Raw genomic sequence first — 21,050 nt, forward strand, 5'->3', positions numbered from 1 at the left:
TGCAAGTCATCCTAAGTTAAATGTCTCTCTTATTTATATATATCTTTTCTGAACGGAAAATTGAAAGGCGTGTTAACTGTGCTTTACTGTATTTTCTCTTTTAATATATGCAGTTTTCAAACGCATCGTAGTCTGGGTTACAGAGTATTCCTCCGAAAGAAACGCAATTCAAATAAATAAAATCAAATTCTGGAAAATTTATATTAATAAATAGATTTAAAATGCTCAATTCGAAGGAATAAATAGAAAATTTTAAAACAATTATCTGAAGAGACAATGCAACACAAACAATTAAAATAAAAGTTAAGAATTTAAAAATTACCTAAAATAATAACTATGACAAAAAATATATATGAAGAAAACTATTTGAAAAAAAATAAATGCTGCACCTTTATTTACGCAGTTCGAATAGGTAAGTAGAAATTTTTAAAATAGTTATTCGAAAAAAAAAACCATGCATCTTAAGCAATTAAAATGAAATTCGAAAAAGAAAAAATTACTTAAAATAATAAGTTATAATTAAAAATATAATATAAAGAATATTATTTGGAAAAAAGGAACGATGGTGACTTTTTTTCCTCTTACGGGAAAGAAAACTAGGTTGCCATATATTAAGAAGTTCGCCAAGTGAACTATTCTTGGCGCAAACTGACAAAAAAGTGCCATCATAAATTTGTGAATTTCTCCGTAAATTTGGCTCCAAATTTTACAAAATTTCATATTTAGGCGTAATTTGAGTCGTAGAATCGAAATATGTAAAAAAATTGGTATGTTATTTCAGAAAAAGTCCGATTTTGTGTTAAAATACCTACGTTAGAATAGTGCTATATATAAAACTAATATATATCCTAAGTCGCGCTTTCGAGACATGAAGAACGCAATTTGAATTTTGTCAATCGGCCCAGTAGATCGGGAGATATAGGACTGTCCCATTTTTTTTTTTTTTTTTTTTTTTTTTTTTTTTTTTTTTTTTTTTTGAGCAGTGTACATTCTTTTATTACTATGTATTTAATTAAATAATATCAAAAAAGCAGTCGAAGACTAAGCCTAAATAAACAAAAACCTTTGCGGAAAGCTGTCTATGGAATTCTGACTCTTATATGAGATGAATATTAAGAAACCTATAAAAGTATTTTTCGATTAAGTCTTTATGTCTTAGCTGGACGTAAGCGAATTAAATTCCATTCCAGTGCCTCTGAACTTCGCCACTCAACAACTAGGGAATATCTATACTGAACTTTACATTCTTTTGTTGGCACATGCGACCAAGATAAAAATGGTTATTATATATATGTGATTTAAATCTTTAGCATTTACATATGTATATAATACCGAAACTTCTTTTGATAATATTACGGAAGGAAGAAAAATACCAGAAAATGTATTTTCAACAAACGTATTATCAAACCTTGCTAAAAAAAACAGGAAATACGTTTATCAGAACTGAAATTAAAATTAAACATTGATTAAACATCTCTCGAATGCAAGATTCTACATCTCTTAAGGAATGTAAAATATCTGTTTCTCTAGTTCTCTATTAGTGTAAAATAATTATATTTTTTGGTTACAAATCATTAATTTTAAATACGTATTCAGTGCCTTATCGTGCTTATTGTTTAATAAAATGATTGTATAACTATATCTCCTTCCTACAGATTTACAGTTAAGATATAGACTACTTATTGAATTCAGCAGGAAAATCTTGTCGACTAATTAATGTCCCGTTTTCATTAATCCTGACTGTGCTCTTCCTCTTCACGTGACAATTTCATCGGCATAACTCCATTTGCTCCGTGCTAGAATCAACTTGGTAATAACTATTATGTTTCAAATGCTATTCTGCATTTCCTCATTCTGTACACAAATTATAGGTTTACAGTAATGCCATGAAGGCAACATTTTCGCCACAATATTCCTCCAAAATAATAGCTTGATTTCCAGCATTTCCTTTGGAAAATTATATCTGCGACTGAATCAGTTGTTCAAATTCATCTAAAGTAAATTCACCGTTATTATATATTACTTAAGCACAGGTTTATTATTTGCAGCGTCTCTTGTAAATATGGTACATTTTCCATTGGACAAGTTAAACGAAGCTGGAAATTTTCACTAAAATCGTTGATGTCAGAAGAGTTGCAGTTACTGAAATCTGGATTACATTTTTGGATATTGAAATTGTTTAAGGAAAAAAACTTACAACAGTAATGAGATGTTTTACCTTACAAAAAGTTATATGATTAAGCAAAAATTTTGAGAAGCCATTTCTCAAAGAAAATGCATGAGTTAGGTAAGCGTTAATTAATTATGGTCAAATATTCCAAAGCCCTCAGCAAAGAAAAGACGCCTTTTAAAAAGATACAGCGCAATCCTCAAAAACGTTCCTTATGCGATCAACTTTCTATCGCGAAATGAAATCAGAACGAAATTAATATTGGTTAGTGGCTTCGGTTCCTTATTACTGTCGACATAAGGAGAATTTAAAGCAGGATGCTCACTAATTTTCAATATTCATGTGATCTTAGGCCTTGCTTACAGCTGTAAATAGAAATACTCCAAACCAGATCTTCCGTCTTAAGCATTTAATAAATATAAGATTAGAGTTTCACATCTGTTGTCATATTGTAGTTGCAGTAGAAGGTACAAGAAGTTTTTATTATACTTGCTTAAGATTCTTCTGATGAAACAATTGCATTGATCTTATGCATTTTGAATTTTTTAATAGAACTAAGTAGAAATTATTCGCAAGTCATACTTATAACCTGATCTCTTAAAAATATTTGTGGTTTAGTTTCTAAAGACGATGCAGGAAAGACAAGCCAGATTTTTGTAATTTCCCGACAATAGGATTAAATACTCACGAGTCAAATTTAAAAAGTTTTGATATTTCGCAAACGGATGAATTTTAGATGAGAATAAATTAACTTGGATTTCTTACTGTTGACTCCTCAGCTTTTATTTTAAACTTTTTGAATGCAAAAATTCTTCAAGTGTTAAATCAGGCTTTTTTTAAACATATTTTCCATTTCTTTTGAAATTTGTCAGTCTGAGCTAAACTGATGATGCTAACTTCACTGTTAAGTGCTGAGCTTTTTTCTGACTCTTTATATCTTGAATTTATGTTTCACATTATATCTTTATTTTTATTTTTATGCATGTTTATTCAATTAAGTGTCAATTCAACTATGTAGCTCATAGCCGCAAACAAAAACTTACATTGCTTAGAACTTAGAGATAAAATTAATGGGTACTTAAACGCAAATTTGTGTTCCTGACCAACATTTGAAATGCAACAGAGCCTTTTATTGGTATTAAAGAAGATTCAACATTTTATTTTTGGCAGTTATTCAAATTTAGAAGATGTATTTCTTCCTTAATTTCAAGAATTTTCTTAAGATTTGAATCTTTAGAAAGAGCTAAAGTTTCTAAAAGATAAAATATGTAATATTTGATAAAAGTGAAATTATTTGTTTCAATTCCTTACTTTATCGTCTGGTAGATCATTTTCTCTTCATAAAAAAAGAATCAGTTGATTCTTTCTATAATCATCTTCATGAGGCAAATTTTAATTTAATCCGTACAAACCGAAAACTAATTTTAGTAACATTTTTTCCCTTTCTTTGCAAATGAATTGCACACAATATGCCATAAATTCGAAATTATGCCATAAAATTTCTCTTTAATATTAATACGTCTGACTGATAATAATAAATAACTTCAATATGTGGAAATAAAAATAGTTTATTATTTAAATATTTCGCGCTTTTCTTTTAAAAGAACAAAAATCCGATGTTTTAGAAATCGCATAGGAAACTAAGTCAGCAGACATTTCGATTCATCTCTCTTTAAAGAATGAAGTTCATGAACTGATATGTTGTTCAGTATGCGTCGTAAGGTCAGTTTTCTTTTTAAATGTTATCATTTTTTTTATCTGAACTAATTTTAGCATCCACATTTCTAATAGCACTTTTTTCTTCTGAATAAGTAATCATTATTTCTCTGAAAATTTTATTTCATAACAAATCCTCATTACAACATTAAGAAAAAACACGTATTTCATTGCCTTTACACATTATTATTGAAAACATTTACATGTATATTTTTAGATAACAAATGGTTGTCCTTACATTTTTATCTCGCAACGCTTAAGACATTTATTTTTAGTTTTACTAATCGTTAAATTCAAGTTATAAACTGTAGTATCTTTCCTTTCATTCATGCCACTTATTAACTCAGACCACATGATAAAAAAATGTGAAGCAAGCACGAAGAAACAAATTTAAATGCAATTAATTTTAAAGTACGAGAGGAGCTGCCTTGTTGTTGTTGCCAGCTTACCGCGTTTACAAGGAAAGCAATAACAGACTGAGACCGCACCGACTGAGTCCCTCTGGCACTTGATTCGGATTGAGTTATCCGCCGATAGATGACACTGATTCACTACATTGTTTTCTCTCCAGTACTTTTTGATGTTCTAAGACAGTGATGTGCATCGTGTATTCAGAACATTGTTATCTGACACTGCGAAGTCCCCAAACCAGTCTTTCATTCTCAATTATTGCGCTTATTTGATTCTTGGAGAATAAATGTCATTAGTAAGTTCCTCTGATTCATGATTAATAAATATTATTCATTAATTTTACCAATTTACAAATGTGTTTAATGCATGGAGAGTAAACAATCGTCACAATTTCATGAAACTACAGCAGTTCGTTGAATAAGGTGAACTATTCTCCGAATATATTTTTATGTTCTTAATGGAATTAATTTTTCGAAATTTTGATTGTAGAATTTAATTTGAACTTGAATTAATTGAGATGTTTGGTTTATATAGTATTTGATTTAATGTCTAGCTGCATTCTACGTCACGAACTCGAAAGTAAGGAATGAAATTTAATTTCGTCGCACACTTAAATTAATTTATAAAGTCATTGTAAGAACGAGATTATTTATAAAAAACATTTCTAAGGCATGATGCACACTGCTAAAAAATAATAATAATAATAATAAATAAAAAAGTACAGTTCTGTATCTCCCGTTCTACTAGGCCAATTTACAAAATTCAAATTGCATTTTTCGTGTCTCGAAAGCGCGACTTAGGATACATATTAGATTTATATATAGCATCCTTCTAACATAGGTATTTTGACACAAAATCGAACGTTTTCTGAAATAACATGGCAATTGTTTTCCATATTTCGATTCTATGCCTAAATATTAGATTTTGTAAAATTTAGAGCGAAATTTACGAAGAAATTCAAACATTTATCTCACACTTTCAAATCATTTTAACAAAATTCGTATTATCGTTCGGCGTTATTATCGCTCAAAAAAAAGATGCCAAATTTCAAAACGCTCCTTTCATTCTTAAAAATTAAAAATTATAATGAGAATATTAATACATTGATACATCATCTATAGAAAATTTTAAATGTTTACAGCAGAGTTACCAAAAAAAAAACAAAAAAAAAAAAAAAACCCTTTCAGGTGTTTGCTTAACTTGATCACAATCAAAATAAGCTACATTTCTCTGAACTCCAGTTATTCAAAATTCTCATTATCTAGGTCGCTTGTTAATCTTTCTAAGAACAGTTCAGTTTCTTGTTAATTAATTTGTGCTATTTTGTATCAACAAAAATTTTTAATTTAGTTTAAAAAGCACACAATTTTTTTAAATTTCAGGACTTACGTAAATCAAACATTAATTTCATTATTTTAGTAAAAATGCGTATGAAAACAGATCGTGATGTTAGACAATTTCAAAGCGTAAATTAGTCTAAAAAAGCGTCTTGGATTTGCATTTAGAGAAATACTTATAAAAATAGTTAATTTCGTAACACCTAATTTTTTTGGTAAAAAATGCAATGAACATAAGACTAAAATTCTTCCAATGATAAATCAGTTTTGAAATTAACAAAAAAAAAAAAAAAGACTACTGAATAGCTTTTCTAGGAAGGGGATAAATTGTAATTGGAATTAGTCCACACTGCTAGATTTCTAGAGATCTACTGTAGAATTGCGTAGATTATCAAATGAGCTGTTAACGTGACTATTTTTGAAATTTTCTGTTGAAATGCATAAAAGATTAGCGTAGGCAAGGAAACCACTAATCTTTCTGAAGATTTTAAAAATGCTATTTTAATTTCAGTTGTAATGAGTATTCTAAAGTAAACATTTAATTTTGATTAGTATACTTCATTAAGCTTCATATTTTTAGCAGGTTCCCTTTCTAATGCATTGTTATATTTTTAAAATACTTGCATATGCTTATTTTTCTCAGTTGTAGACACATAATCAAATTTTCATGTTTGATTTGTATACCTAATCCTTTCGCTGTATTTTACTACAAAATCTCCTAAATGTAGATTTTGCAACTTATAAGCTTCGGTAAAACTCTAGATATCATATTTTGAAATCTGGCGTCTTTTGCAATATTTGGTAGATTTAGTGGCAAATTAGTTAACTGCTAAAATTACGAAAAACCCCAAAAGCTGTTTCGACGAGCTGTTATAAATACGAATTTATAGAAATTTCTGAAATTTTTGAAATTCGTTGTCCGACAGCGATCAATCAGTGTCTTCACCGAGTTCATCCATAAGCTGGCAAATGTGCATTAATCCTCAATGCAGTTTTTATCTACCGATATTGCCTATTTTCAGACAATACTTTCAAATTGCATTGCTGTAAGGATTCCTTTTCTTATAAATAATTTGAAAATTATTTTGGAATAGAAATTAATTAATTTGTTGCTAGTTTATGGAGGATTTTCCTGCCGTGTCGTTACAAAATTGGGATACTTTTCCATTATTATGAATTTTTCGCACTGGGCCGAGCTCTTCGAAATTGTAAGGGTCAAGTTTTAACTACTAGTCTACCTATAAAAATTAGGTTTATTTCAAACAATTTGTTAAGAGATGTTATTATCTCCGAATTACAAAATACATTCATAAGATATCATTTTTTTTGTAAATGTCTTTATGAAATTTATCTTAATTGCGTACTGTAACTTTAACTGAAAATTAAATGCCCGATTTTCTTTTTCATTTTAAAAAGAATTTTGGCAAATATTTTTAATAATTCAAAACATATGTATTTAATTGCGGTCTATTGTAAGAGCACGAAATGCTATTATCAATTAGAGAAAGTTCTATAACTTACTATTTAGATTATTTCAATTATCTATAACTTTGAGCCCGTCCATTACCTTTGTAAATTACAGTATTAAATTTTTTCCCTTCATTGTAATGTTTTGCTTTATTGGGATATTCAGTGTTCTGCGTTAAGCTTGCACTTATTTGGCATTTTAAAATGAAATAATGAAGCATAAAACTTTACATTTTATTATTCTTATATTGTATTCATCAAATTATGTTTCCGAGGCTTTATAGTGCATGTCTATATTTCTAAAGTTTAATTACTGAATTGATTCAAACAAAGATGCTGATGACTGGAATATAATACATACTAAGATCGATTGCCATGCAATTGTTGAATTTCATGTAATGTTTTTCATAGCTTAAGAATTCCATGTCTTATAATCTACGTACTTACTGTGAAACTACAAATGTTTCCAATTTATCTCCATAAAGACGTTTATACCATTATTTCAATCAATATTGTTCAATACTCATTGTTATTTCATTTTAAAAGTTCTTTTTAATTTACAGTTTTAAAATTTCTTCTGTACTTAAACCATTTTTTAAATAATCACACAGTTTTTAAAGGTTTGCTGAATTTTATTAACAGTAGTTGAAATAAGGACAACAGAGGAAGGATGTACATAAAAGTTTCGCACGTATTTGAATTTTATTTCTATTTTTCCGCTTTAGTATGCCACTGAATACACAGGTGACTGACTCCATTCTTCTTTCTTAGGGTTTCCTAAGTACGTAATTCATAAATATTTTCTGATTACGATATGCAGGTTCAAATTAATTAAACTATCCGTTTAGCGATTATTCAGAACGGAAATTAAATGCATTGTGCAAATGAAGAAGATGAGGGGTTTAGAGTACGACAAAACTTACTACAAAATACTATGAGACACTGCAGGATACTTCACAAACAGAATGCTAATATAGAGCAGACATTATTCAGAAGTTAGCAGAATGAAACTTAATACCGTTCAGCATCTTATTCCAGAATTTGTTCAGTAATATATATTCAGGTAAAAGTATATTTGCGGGTACCCTTTGGTGAAATTTGGCGATTTTTGGCGGTACATGGATACAGAGTTTGTATGCATTGCGCACTCCCTTGACTTTATCCATGCACACGTCGGCCTATTTTCACTCAAAAAACATCAGAGAATTAAACAAACTTGGCATTGCGCACTCCCTCGACTTTGTTCATGTACGCATGGGTATATTTTCACTTAAAAAGTCAAAGGAGCACCCAATTCTAAGTAAAAGTATATTTACGGATCATTCAACTACTCAGGTTACCATAAAGGAAACAACAACTTGGCGATAAATGAAGCAACAAGTTCGCGATAATACAAGAAGTTCACTTCAGTCTACTCTAACCTATATTCATAATCATAATTTCAATACGTACAATACAAAACAAAAATTTAAACTTACATACACAGTATATAAGAATCAAAAATATTTAAGAATTACTCAAGTAATCTACTATCTTTGATTATGGAAATTTAAGCACTCAAAAGTTCATTATGTACGATACGGAAGTGTGGATTCAGAACATAAATATGAGAAAGATGTTATGCATCCCTGAATTAGTGTCACAGAAATCAATATAGAACAATTTTGAGATGCATGTAATTGCAATTTTGTATGAATGGGAAAATTCGGATACAGAAAAAACATGCGAATCGCTACCGAAACTTTCTAGAGACAAAACATGAGATCCATCATTCTAAATTCTTAAGTGGACATATATTTTACATATCATATTTAACAAGATTTCATTTATGTGAAACAGATTAATTCGTTTACTAAGCACCACAGTTGATCATTATATCAATTATTATCCTTTGACCGGCAGGTTCTTCTTACACTAACTATTTCGCACAATAACAAATGTGTTGGTGGAATTATGTTATTATACAAGACATACGTACATATACACTTAAGTGTCGGTGAAATTGGTTAATATGAACATTTTCAGAATGCATACAAAAGCCTTCTATTCACGTCAACGCTTTTGTGTTTTAGGATATATGAACAGAAATAGACACCTGTAAAAATTCAAAGTTCTTTTTTCTGCCATAAAAATGGTAAGTTATCACCCACATTTGTATGGCGGAAATTAAGCAATTTTCTATGTAGTTTATTAATAGAAATCCATGAAACGGGTCACGGTATTTCGAAATGTATGTAACATTTGAATTTGCCAGGATAACAGTCCTATTTTCCTGACTATAGAAATTCTGCCAGAGTAGGAACTTACGATAGCAGTCTGATTATAAAAATATTCTAAAGAACCAGAACAGCCCACCCGAAAATGTTACAGCAAGATAAATAGCTATGCACTTCCCTTGAGCCTGGAAACTGCCACTTGACTTACAAACAAAAGTTTTGGCTAAAGAGTAATTTTTCAAACCGTTTTTTTACCATCCCTGTTTGGAAAAAAACCCATTAGGCGAAGGCTGTGACCAGCTGTTTTACTTACTGGCTCGTGATGGCTGCATAATTGTAAAATCCTTATTTAGCTGGCATTGTTTGGGACTTCTAGTGCATGTACAAATATCTTCACTATGTGTTCATCATTTATGAACTGCCCATTCATACCTTGCTTTCGTTCTGATATTCTGGTTCTTCACAAGGCAATGCACCGCCACACAAGTCTACTCACATCAGGATATGTGTAGCACTCATGTAAGTTTGAGATAGTATCACAGCCAAATACTTCTATCGAATTATTTGGCCGTGATACTATCTCAAACAGTCCCTTTTTATGTTATTGAGTATATTTAAAATGACAATACAACAAGCTATTCAACAAGGAAATTCTTGGAATACATAAGAATCGAAGACCGGTCAACAGAAAATATGGTATTACTGCCTACAAATTGCTTCCGTAAATTCATGCAATTTCTTTCTGTAGCGTCATAGTTCTAAAATGTCATGCTTCCGTGGCGGCAGCATCTATGTATTATTAAACTGGCTTACCAGTTAGCTTGTACTGCAGGGTATAATACAGGAAAGCAGTTCATAGATACTTTGACTTCAATATTCAACAAGCTACGAAGCCTATGAGGTAGGAGGAAAAATTAGTGGTGTATAATTGTTCATTTGGGAGATTTTCCATATAAAAAGCATTTTTGACAACCTTTTAGTATTTGTGAAATAAATCTTAAACAGGCACTTCCTGAACTGTATATTTTTATTAATCATTCATAACCTTTTTAAGTATCAAGGAAAATATTTGGTGAAAAAATACGAAATTAGAGAAACGAGACGCATGTCTTTGCTAAAATTATTAGCTAAACAAATGCAGAATATAGTTCTTTTCAATCAGAGAAAGAAAATTTTTATTTTTGCAATTTTCATTTTTGATTCGTGAGTAGATTGCTCTAAGAGGAAAGTCATAACTTCTTGTGATTCGTTTCTTGCAGTTTTTAACGTATATTATTAATAGAATGGATTAAAATTTTATACAACAGATTTATGATTAGTCTGGAGCTAATTAACTATATCGAGCATCAACAAGGCTCAATATAAAATAAAAAGCCAAATTTTTTTATTGCGGAGCAATAGAAATATTATCATCAGTATTTCTCAGAATAAAGAAAATCGGTTTACGAAGAAACTAACCGGTGAAATAGCAGTGGTAATAACAAAATGATGGTATAATACTCGAAAGTAAATTATTCGGAATCTGGCACATAATAAACATTGTTAAATTGTCCATTAAAAGTAAACTTCTCTATTGTAAAAATAAATTAAGTTACTAATATGTCAGAACACACAACGTTGATTTCATAGATTTTATTTTAGCAGAAACGTTTTCAGCGATTTAAACACGATCGTCTTCTGCATCTGCAATTAAGTAAAAGGCAAATAATAAAAGCAGAAACCAAAACTGACGAAATTTTGAGATTAAACGAGTAGCTAACCCAATGTTATAATAAAAGGGAGAAGATAAATAACGGAAAGAAACAAAGCAACTGGTATTATCTAGTAATTTAAAATATAATTAAAAATGTTCTGAAAATGGGTTAGCATTTGAGCCATTGATCAATGTACTGAAATTACTTCAGTACGAAAAGCAAAAAGCCTCAAGGAAATCTAAAATTCGCCAACTGTGGAAGATATTTGGTTTAGCAGAAGTAAAGCTGGATTTGTATTTCGTAAGACAACAAGACTGCACAATAGATTTATTTGTCTCCTTTTTTCTGACAAAAGCTTCGCGTTTTTCTGATGCAAAATTTTAAAACTCGTATTGTTTTCCAGTATACTTTAAGCCGCACTGCAAAGGAATACTATAAATTCGCCAATAACAAGAAAATTGAATTTCTGCAAAATATGCGGAATTTTATAACTGAGTGGGGAAAAAACGAATAGGCTGTTAATTGATTGAAATAAAAATTTATTTTTTCTTTTTATAACTGAAAACGTATTTAATTGTTTAAGCCAAGAAATGTACATTGAAACCAAGATTGTTATACCTACCGTATTGGAATAATATAGGTGAATACTTTCACAACATTTTAAGTGGTATTTTGATTACGATGTACATGTATACCTCTGCTTCCAGTCTGGAGACTTCTGCGCCAAAGAATAAATTTCTAAACCAATTATAAATTTGTAATATCACAAATATTTGGTTTCAGATGAGATTTCTATTTTAATTTTGCATAAAAATAAACTCATTAAAAATATTAAAGGAGTTCATGCTATGTTTAAACCGAAAACCAATATTTATGCATTAAAAAAATAGCAGAGTTCTGGGTGCAAACACTTCACAATCTCTGCAATAGCATCTAATTATTGTAAATGACTCCCAGTTATGAAATAGCAATTTTATTACAGTTACACAGCACTAAATTAATCTTATGACTAGTACGTTAATAAATGGGCAATAGTTTATGAAAGATTAGACAGCAGTTCAGCATCATTTCGCTTAAATTATTTCTAAAGCTTACTTGCAGAAAACAATAAAATGCGGAAAAAGATGGTTATGATCTCAGTTTCATAAAAAATCATTCATCCGACTCGTAAGTCATTAAAAATCGCAGGCTTACTTATTTGACATTAAAGAAAGCAAACACATGTAATAAGCACATGTCAAATAAGTTACCTTAAAGCCAGAAAAGTGTCAGATAAAATTTAATAATCGGTAGTTGCACAGTTTTGATGTGAATTCATTTTAAAATTTAAGGAATGTCTATTTATTGATCAAACTGTTTAAAAGCAATATTTGCCGTATTCATTTTCTTGCAAACTGCCATTTTAAATAAATTTTTACTCATTCCGAAATAATTATATAGCAACATGGAGTAAATTGTTATTTTAAAGTAAGATAGATAAATAACATGAAAAACATGTGTACGCATTTTAATATACGAGTTCCCTAAAACTTTTTACTATATACTTATACTTATTACTCATTACCACAGAGATTACTTATATGTATTGACAGTGATCAGTTTCTTAAGAGAAACCCAACAATCTTTTGTATCTATTACATAGGATCTCGGGATCGCTCACTCAGGGAAATAAATTGCACACGTTCAGGTAGCTACCAATCCTCTCAAACCGGAAATAATTACCAGAATGTAAGAGATAGTAAGATATATGCGCAAACGCCCGCTGACGAAAGCTTAATAAAAGTCATACGTTTGAACATTCTTCGGAAAACACTTAATGTCATTCAGAAACTACACCCGCAAAGCACAGCTTTCATTTTCACTTTCTCTCAAACTTAAACCTGCAATTATTTTCCCAAACACCCTTATTTATTTTAATATTTTAACCCTGTGTTTCTATTTTGGCTTTTCCTTCACAAATGAGATTTAGTGTTTTAATCATTTCCAAAACCTGTGAGGCATCATTTCTTACGTCAAATGGCATTACGATTAATTTTTGAGAAAGAATAGGAAAATTAACAGAAAGAATTACCAAAATGTGATTTTGCAATTATCTTGATAAGCACAATATCACTAGAGCAATTCAATATATAATTTCATGAAGCTACAAACATCCCTTACATTCTTTGCCTATTCAAATACACTCACATTATTTTCAGCAATAATAAACGAATCCCCGCATACTCTCTTATTCTCCAGAAGGTATTCAACCTAAATTTACCAAATTAACTTACATACAAGCTAGTTAAAATTAATTGTCTGATCCTATTAAATCAGTCATCGATATAAATATATTGAATCCTGAGAGAAGCATATCCTTTATAAGATGAAAAATTCCATCAGCCGTGTAAATGTTATCAAAGAAATACTTCATTTCTCGTCCCCCTATTTTCAATATTTACATTTAATCTCTGAATTTAAATTATCTCCCGAAACCTCTCGCCGTCACTGTTGGCAGGTCAGTAATTTATATACTAATCTTTTACAAATCTCAAAAGTTCTAGACTTTCTTTTAAAAACCCTAGTCAGTACCTCCATAGCAATTATATTTTCAAGTTCATTTATGTCGTTCCAATAAAGACTGCAATAGCATTTTTTGTACACGATGAAATTATTCAGAAGTTTCAAACTTAGATTCTAAAGATGAAAGTGTATACAGTAAACTCTCGCTACAACGATACCCGATACAACAATAACTCCCTCTACTACAATAATGTTTTGTGGTCCCGGTGATTTTGCATATAAACTAATGTTAATCTCCCCTCAATATTGCTATATTCTCTAGAACAATAAACCTCTGTAAAACGACTTTTTCAATCTAAATTTCAGTATTATTTTCTCCCTTTATAATAATATTTTGATTTTCAAATGCTTTTTTTTTTTTTTTTCTTTTGTTATTTTTTCCGTATATTAAGACTCATTGTGGATATTCAACTTATCCCTGAATAAATAGCTATTGTTCAGATTTCAAAACAGATGAAGACCACCATTTTGGGAATTGGAGTGGGTGAGGGGGTGAAGTGTAAATGTATGCCTAGTCTCATTTCCCAGTAAGCTTTGGAATTCTAATAAGGTTTAAGGACATCTAGACCTGTCTGGTCACCTTGTCACAGAACAAGTGCCCTTTGTTAGAGGAACAGGGGGAGATGGAGGCGGGGTGTTGTTAAGTGACGTACTGAAAAGTGAGTTCAAAGGTTGTTTTATAGTCTTTAACGATTTTGAGTTCTACGCGAAACATTTGGTTTAAACTTTTCTTTCTTTCACACGATATTGTTCCCTAAGATGGCAGGGCGAAAGCAACTATCTTTTCGAGATAAACTGAACTTTATCAATGATATTGATGAGGGAATGAAGCAGATTGATGCGGATAAGAAACAAGGATTATCGCAATCTACAGTTGCAACGTTCCTAAAGAAGAGAAAGCAAATCGAAGATGCTGTAACTTCAAATGAAATTAACCCAGAGCGAAAATGACTGAAAGTTGCGACAAATGAAAACATTGATGCTGCTGTTTTAAAATGATTTCAAGAGATGAGAGCAACAAATGTCCCAATAAATGGACCTTTATTATATGCAAAAGCACGGAAATTTGCAGCAATGCTAGGGAACGAAACTTTCAAAGCTAGCAATGGTTGGTTAATGAGTTTTCGAGATCGTCATTGAATAACTTTCCAAGAAGTTTACGGAGAGAAAAAGTCAGCCCCGATAAACGACGCAAATGAATGGCGGCAAAACAAGATGAAAGAAATCTTAGAAAAGTATGCTCCAGAAGACATTTATAATGCAGATGAAGCTGGGCTGTTTTTCCAACTCCTACCCGATCGAACATTGGCATTCAAAGGTGAAAAGTGTTATGAAGGGAAGAAATCAAAGCAGAGACTGACTGTTCTTCTGTGTACAAATAGCATAGGAACGCATAGAATAAAACCTCTTGTCATTGGTAAATCATTGAAGCCAAGGTGCTTTAAGAACGTGAAAAGTCTTCCCGTGGAGTATAAAGCAAATAAGAAGGCTTGGATGACGTCTAAATTTTTTTCCGAATGGTTACAGAAGTTAGACAATGAAATAAAGAAGAGAAAGAAAAAAATCGTTTTGTTGATAGATAACTGCGGTGCTCACACGTCATTTCCAAAGCTACAAAATATCGAAATCGCTTTTTTCCCTGCCAATTGCACTTCAATTTTACAGCCTCTTGATATGGGCATAATTAAGTGCTTCAAAGCATATTACAGAAAACGGTTGGTGGACTCCATACTTGTAAACTTTGAAAATAAAATAGGAGACCCTTTCAAAGCTGTAAATGTCAAGGAAGTGTGTGACAATATTGCTGGAAGTTGGTGGGAAGTAACAGAAAAAAACCATTCGGAATTGCTGGAAAAAGGCCGGTCTTTGTGTTATGGAAGATAAGTGTGCGTGTGTGTATTTAATTATGGCAAAGCACACTAGGGCTATCTGCCTAAGGGGAGGGATGCCTTCGTTGAGGACTTTCTAAGGGAAACTGGCTCGTATACACGTCACACATGGGGAAAACCACGAAAACACCCATGCAGCCAGCCCGTTCGCGGGATTCGAACCTCGGACCGAACTACCAGTGTTCAGCGACTTCACCGCTCGGCCGCTGGTGGGCCTTATGGAAGATAAGAAATCTTATAATGATGAAAATTCCATAGACTGATCTCTCAGATGATCAAGAATGTGTTTTGCACATCAAAAAATCCGTATCCCAACTTGAGGAAACAAGCGGTAAAAAGTTTGGAATTAGTATAGAAGACTATTTAACAGCAGATGATGATCTTATGGTTTTTGCAGGAGTTACTGATGAAGATATTCTCTCTGAAATTACTGATGAGATAGGAAACAATGATGAAGATGATGATGATATTGATGATGATGATAATAATACAGGTCCATCGCAGTCCTTATTGTCATCTCAGGAAGCTCTTGAAACTGTGAATTCTCTACGGACATATTTTTCAAGCCTTCCGTCGACAAATGAAGAACATTTTCGTGCACTAGACTCAATGCATACAGTATTGGTGAAATTAACAGTTAAAAAAATCAATAAACAAACAAAAATATTGGATTATTTTCAATAAAAAGTGTTTTCAGGTATGTGAATATTTCTGTGCTTATTTTCTAAATTTATCTTATTTATTTATTTTTTTAGTATTTAAACCACTATTATTAGTATTTTACAAATTAATTTCTTCTAAATATAGACTTAAAAGTAGTATATTATGCACCTTAAACTAATAATAATAAAAAAAAAAACTCTTATTAAATGCTCAAAATATGTGGGCCCTCGATATAACAATATGCCTCTCTACAACAATATATTTATTTGGTCCCTAAAATATTGTTGTAACGAGGTTTCACTGTATAGAATTCCAGAATTCACGGAAATGTTAGCTACAATCATTTTTGATCACATCCTATTTAAGTACTCACCCAACCAAGATTTTCTTTCACTAAATCAAAGTCTAATTGTCAAGAAAGCTGCACCTGAGCTTCAATTCTATGATCAAATAAGTTTAAGCAAATTAGAAAAAAATATATTCTGCAACTCCGCTTAGCAAGCAGTACTTACTGGTAGATGTGGGTGGGGCACATGGACAACCACAAAATTTTATGTCTCCAGGGCAACAATTTTTTATGACCAGAAATTTGATGCTTTATTATTTATGTTCTGCTAGGAAAGTGTTGAGTAAAATAACATAATTTAAAGAAATTTCCATAATACATTTGAGGTATATCATTGTGAAATGTTTATCAAAATATACAATCTAACGAATTGCTGATTCCATCTAAACTCCACCAAAACGATACTTCAAAACCACCCTTGGAAGTTTATTTCAGCTTTAAAATAGCAGTGAGAATTATTGATATATACATCAGAAGTAAAAATTATTATTAATGCCCGTCCCCCCCCCAAAAAAAAATCCTAAGAGGAAAAACCTATCATTCACTAATAGACTTCTGTGAAATTTTAAGCTCCAGCCTGGGTTGGTCGCCCAGTTGAAAAAGGATGAAACATAAAAGGATAAAACACAAAGCACAGGCGATGGGATATTTAAGATCGCAGTATTTAATATTGTTGTAAAACAGATTTTAAATTAAAAATCCTTTATAGTACATGCTTGATTAACGATTATTTTCAAAATATCCAGCATACCTTCTTTAACACAATAATCAATTCTAGAACATTACATTTTAGAACACTAAGATAAATTTCTAATGAAATTTTTTTTAAATCACTCTTTTATTTTAAAACACTTTGAAAATGCGCAGCACTTAAGTTAAGGTAAAATAATATACACAATAACGAACAGAGATGATTTCAAAATAATGTTTGCGCTACAAACGCATGCATATGATTTACTTCTTCAGCAGCACTTGAAATATAGTCCCAATGATGGATTAGGTTAATAAACTGAAATATCTCCAGTTATGCACCTGTTATATTAAAGTATTTTATGAACAATTAATGCTTATTGCAATTACACAAATATTACGCCACTTATCTAAATATGACATGTCGGTACATTTAGCACGGTTCAGGCGTTTGGGTACACTATCTTCTATTTATCACAGTTTTATTAAAGAAACATTAAGTTAGAATAACTATGAAATCTTTATTTAACAAGCTAGAGAACTTAACTCAAATAGAACACAAATAAAGTATAAATCAAAGTTAACAAACATTTAAATTGAAGTGTTGAAAATAAAGAACTTACATAGCTTCAACCGTACCTACTAGGCAATATTAACAGGATTATATTCCATAAAAGAAGGTAGTATGCTGAAAAAAATGAAGCACAAGTACAATATTAGCATAAAACCTTTTTAGGGCTTCTGCATCTGAAAAAAACATAGGTATAATCCTCTCTCACCAATATATCGTTTGGCGCTCGTTTGTTTTTGAAGTTTTTGAGTTTCATGATGCAAAAAAGACACTAATTATTCTAACAAAATATCATTTCAATTTCTGAGAAAGGCTTTCAAATACTGATATTGGATATTATTAAAAATATCATCTAGTGAAAGTAAGGCAATTCTAGTTCCATACTCATAAGTAAAAGATGGACAAATCTTGTACTATGTATGAACTTTAAATTAGGATGGAATTCAATAAACTTTCTAAATTTATTCGTTCTTCCTTAGAATTAATCCACAAATGTATAATAGCACATTAATGCATCATTTAAATTCTGTAACAATTTCGATACTTTTTTAACTTTTTGAAGAACTGCTTTTTAGTTTTGCAATGTAATTATAATTATTATAAAATACAATATCATTTTTTGCATTTGTAATTATATTCACTTTACTAACGGTATATGTAGTCCATTTTAAGTAGAAAAGAACTTAGAAAAGGTACTCTACATCTTAATTATAAAAAATTTCCACACGAATATTATTGAATGAAGGGTCATACATGGAAGTTTTTAATCCCAAACCTATACACATTTTAACCTAGCTTAATGCTCAGTGCATTGTTTTTAATATTCAATCATTATCTTATCTTTGCGTTTTAAAGCATTTCAGACAGTGCAGGACTGACGTATAAGCTTCACAAGCTATTATAGCTTAGGACCCCTCAAAAAATTAAAATGAAGTATAACAGACTTATAAATGGCCCCATATTTCAAATAGCTTATCAAGTCTAAATCTGGCTCTGATTTCAGACAGTTTTTATCTAATAAAGACATGAGATATCCTAATTTTCAACGTTATTCTTTTTTAAACTATTAAAGTCTAAAATACTCTCGAGAGACATTACTTTTAACTGCATTTTATGAAAACAACAAAGTTTTCGTGAATATCACTTTTTTGGAAATCCTATATAGTAATAATTTCTACGTGAATATATTTTTTTATTTGTCAGTCAAACTTTTAAATATTATCACCACAAGATTGCTGCTATATTGCAATTTTTCGTTCTAAACTTTAAAAAATCAATTCCTTACCATAAAAAGTACCAAATCACTTACCATAAACAGGTATGTAACTGTTTGTGCAAGATGTTAGCTTCTGGTGTCTTTTCGTGTAAATTTAAAAATCTCTAAATTAGTTATAAGTCTTAAATTCCCAATATAATTAAGTTCATTATTTCCTCATATTACTTTTAATCCTATTTAGTATTACAGAAATGAAATTTACATCAGAGAGCTTTATGTCCAAAGAAAATATCCTCATTTTAGAATGATTTTTCTACGCAGGATTGTTAACTAATCCTAAAACGTTCTCAGTGCTTAAAATAGAACAGGAAAAATTTCCTTAAATATTATTACATCACCAAATTGCCATTTATGAATTATTAATGTATACCTACAAAACATAATCTACGTAAAATCCAATAACGAATGGCTTTATTAAGAAATTTTCTTCGTAGTTAGAAAAATAAACACAAAGTCAATTAAACAAAACATCATTTTAATTAAGCCAACTCAAGATTTTATTACATTACTGATCGTATTATTCCAGAATACGCAGTTTTGCTATCTATGTCTCTGATGCATCCTATCGGTCATTCTTAAAAACCAAAAAAACCCTAATTTCAGGTTAAGGTTGTTGCAAGAAATCATGCAATAGTTTTATTTTTGATGCGCAGATTGACCTACAGAAATAGTATTAATTTTCTTTCTGATTATATATCTTTCACTTAATCAAAATCATATTTAACCGAACGTGAGCATATTTAGAATACTATTATGCGTAGATAACACTTTAAGCCAGCATAGTCATTTGCAAATATTTATTACTTTTCAATATTCATAACTAAATATTTATTTCTATGATTCGTCCCTCACTTCATAAATAGCTATGCATAAGTATAAATTTTCTCACATTTTTTAGTAGAGAAAAAGAATTTTAAGCCTGTAATAATTATTTTACACGTAAAATGGAAGTAAAATTAATTAATACAGATCTAAGAATTTAATATGTTAAAAATTAAATTTTAAAGCAAAATTAAACTTACCAATCTGTGTCCAAGCAGTACCACCAGACAGCCAAAATAATGCGATGAAAAAAATTCAGCGGATTAAGAACTGCCCAACATATTTTTAGTCCAAAATGCCTCCTAATGTCATGAATAAAACCGTGTTTTAAAAAAGGGTGGATAAGCAAATGCACAAACGAAACTTTTGGTTGCGAAACACGTCTTAAATCATAGCACACCTGTCGCGCAGTGGTTTATACAGCACAGAAAGAAACTTCGCCAGCTCTGCGTGCAACAAGTCTCATACCTGTTGTGCCTCAGTCTCAGGATCATCACTCAAAAACCGGAGCGACCGCACCAGATTTTCCAGAAAATGGAATCACATCCTTCCTAAAATTCGCTAAAATCCACCTGAAAAATGGAATTCTTCCTCTAACTTTTTTCCCAAGAGTTAAAATTTGATTTATCGGGATATCGTCCGTTTTTTGCGGACCTTGTATCCTAAGAAGCGATATCCGTGAACTTACTATATGCCGGGTTCGCTACGAGCTCTCGCATGCCCATTGGATGAAGAGCGAGAGACGGAGATAAATAACACTGCCATCTAGCGGAGGCTTTCCACGTCTGCTCTGAAAACTCGCAAGTAAAATATATTCCTTTTTATGTTCAAGCAATTCTTGCGTAAAAGGTGTAGGTAAAGGTCTACGATTTAAAGAAAAAAATTCCTGATATCCATTTTTTAAGTTTATTCTTTAAAATACCAATCTAGCAGCACTCACAAAACTCCTGTAATATATAGTTTGTTACAAATTTAATTAAAATATTTTAGTAGCTTTTATTTAGCTGCTGTGTTAATTTTAACATACGTTTCAAATAACGAAGATACGTACATGGCAATAAATCAAAGGATATTCGTCGGAGGAAAAATATAATAGAATAAATTATCCATATTTTCTAAATTTATATTTTTTACTATTAATTTTAATGAAAATGCAGAAACGTAATAAATAACTAGCATTCACATTTAACTTTCAAATTTACAACCTTCATTCTGAATTC

The 21,050-nt window shown here is 30.7% G+C and overlaps 1 long non-coding RNA gene across 1 annotated transcript in view; it reads right to left on the reverse strand.

Annotated features, from left to right (window-relative positions):
• The window catches only part of LOC146999112 (uncharacterized), a 164,880-nt gene extending 144,358 nt beyond the window's left edge, over positions 1–20,522 (reverse strand). The window contains exons 1-2 of the long non-coding RNA XR_015039433.1: positions 20,031–20,522; positions 17,785–17,849 (exon numbers count right to left, since the gene is read on the reverse strand). This is a non-coding gene — a long non-coding RNA (uncharacterized LOC146999112). The remainder of the gene's footprint in view (positions 1–17,784; positions 17,850–20,030) is intronic.
• Positions 20,523–21,050: the final 528 nt, after the last annotated feature.

This window comes from Stegodyphus dumicola, chromosome 1 (assembly GCF_044657685.1).
Source record: "Stegodyphus dumicola isolate Sdum_Otavi_A_Nest chromosome 1, ASM4465768v1".
Lineage (NCBI taxonomy): Eukaryota > Metazoa > Arthropoda > Arachnida > Araneae > Eresidae > Stegodyphus > Stegodyphus dumicola.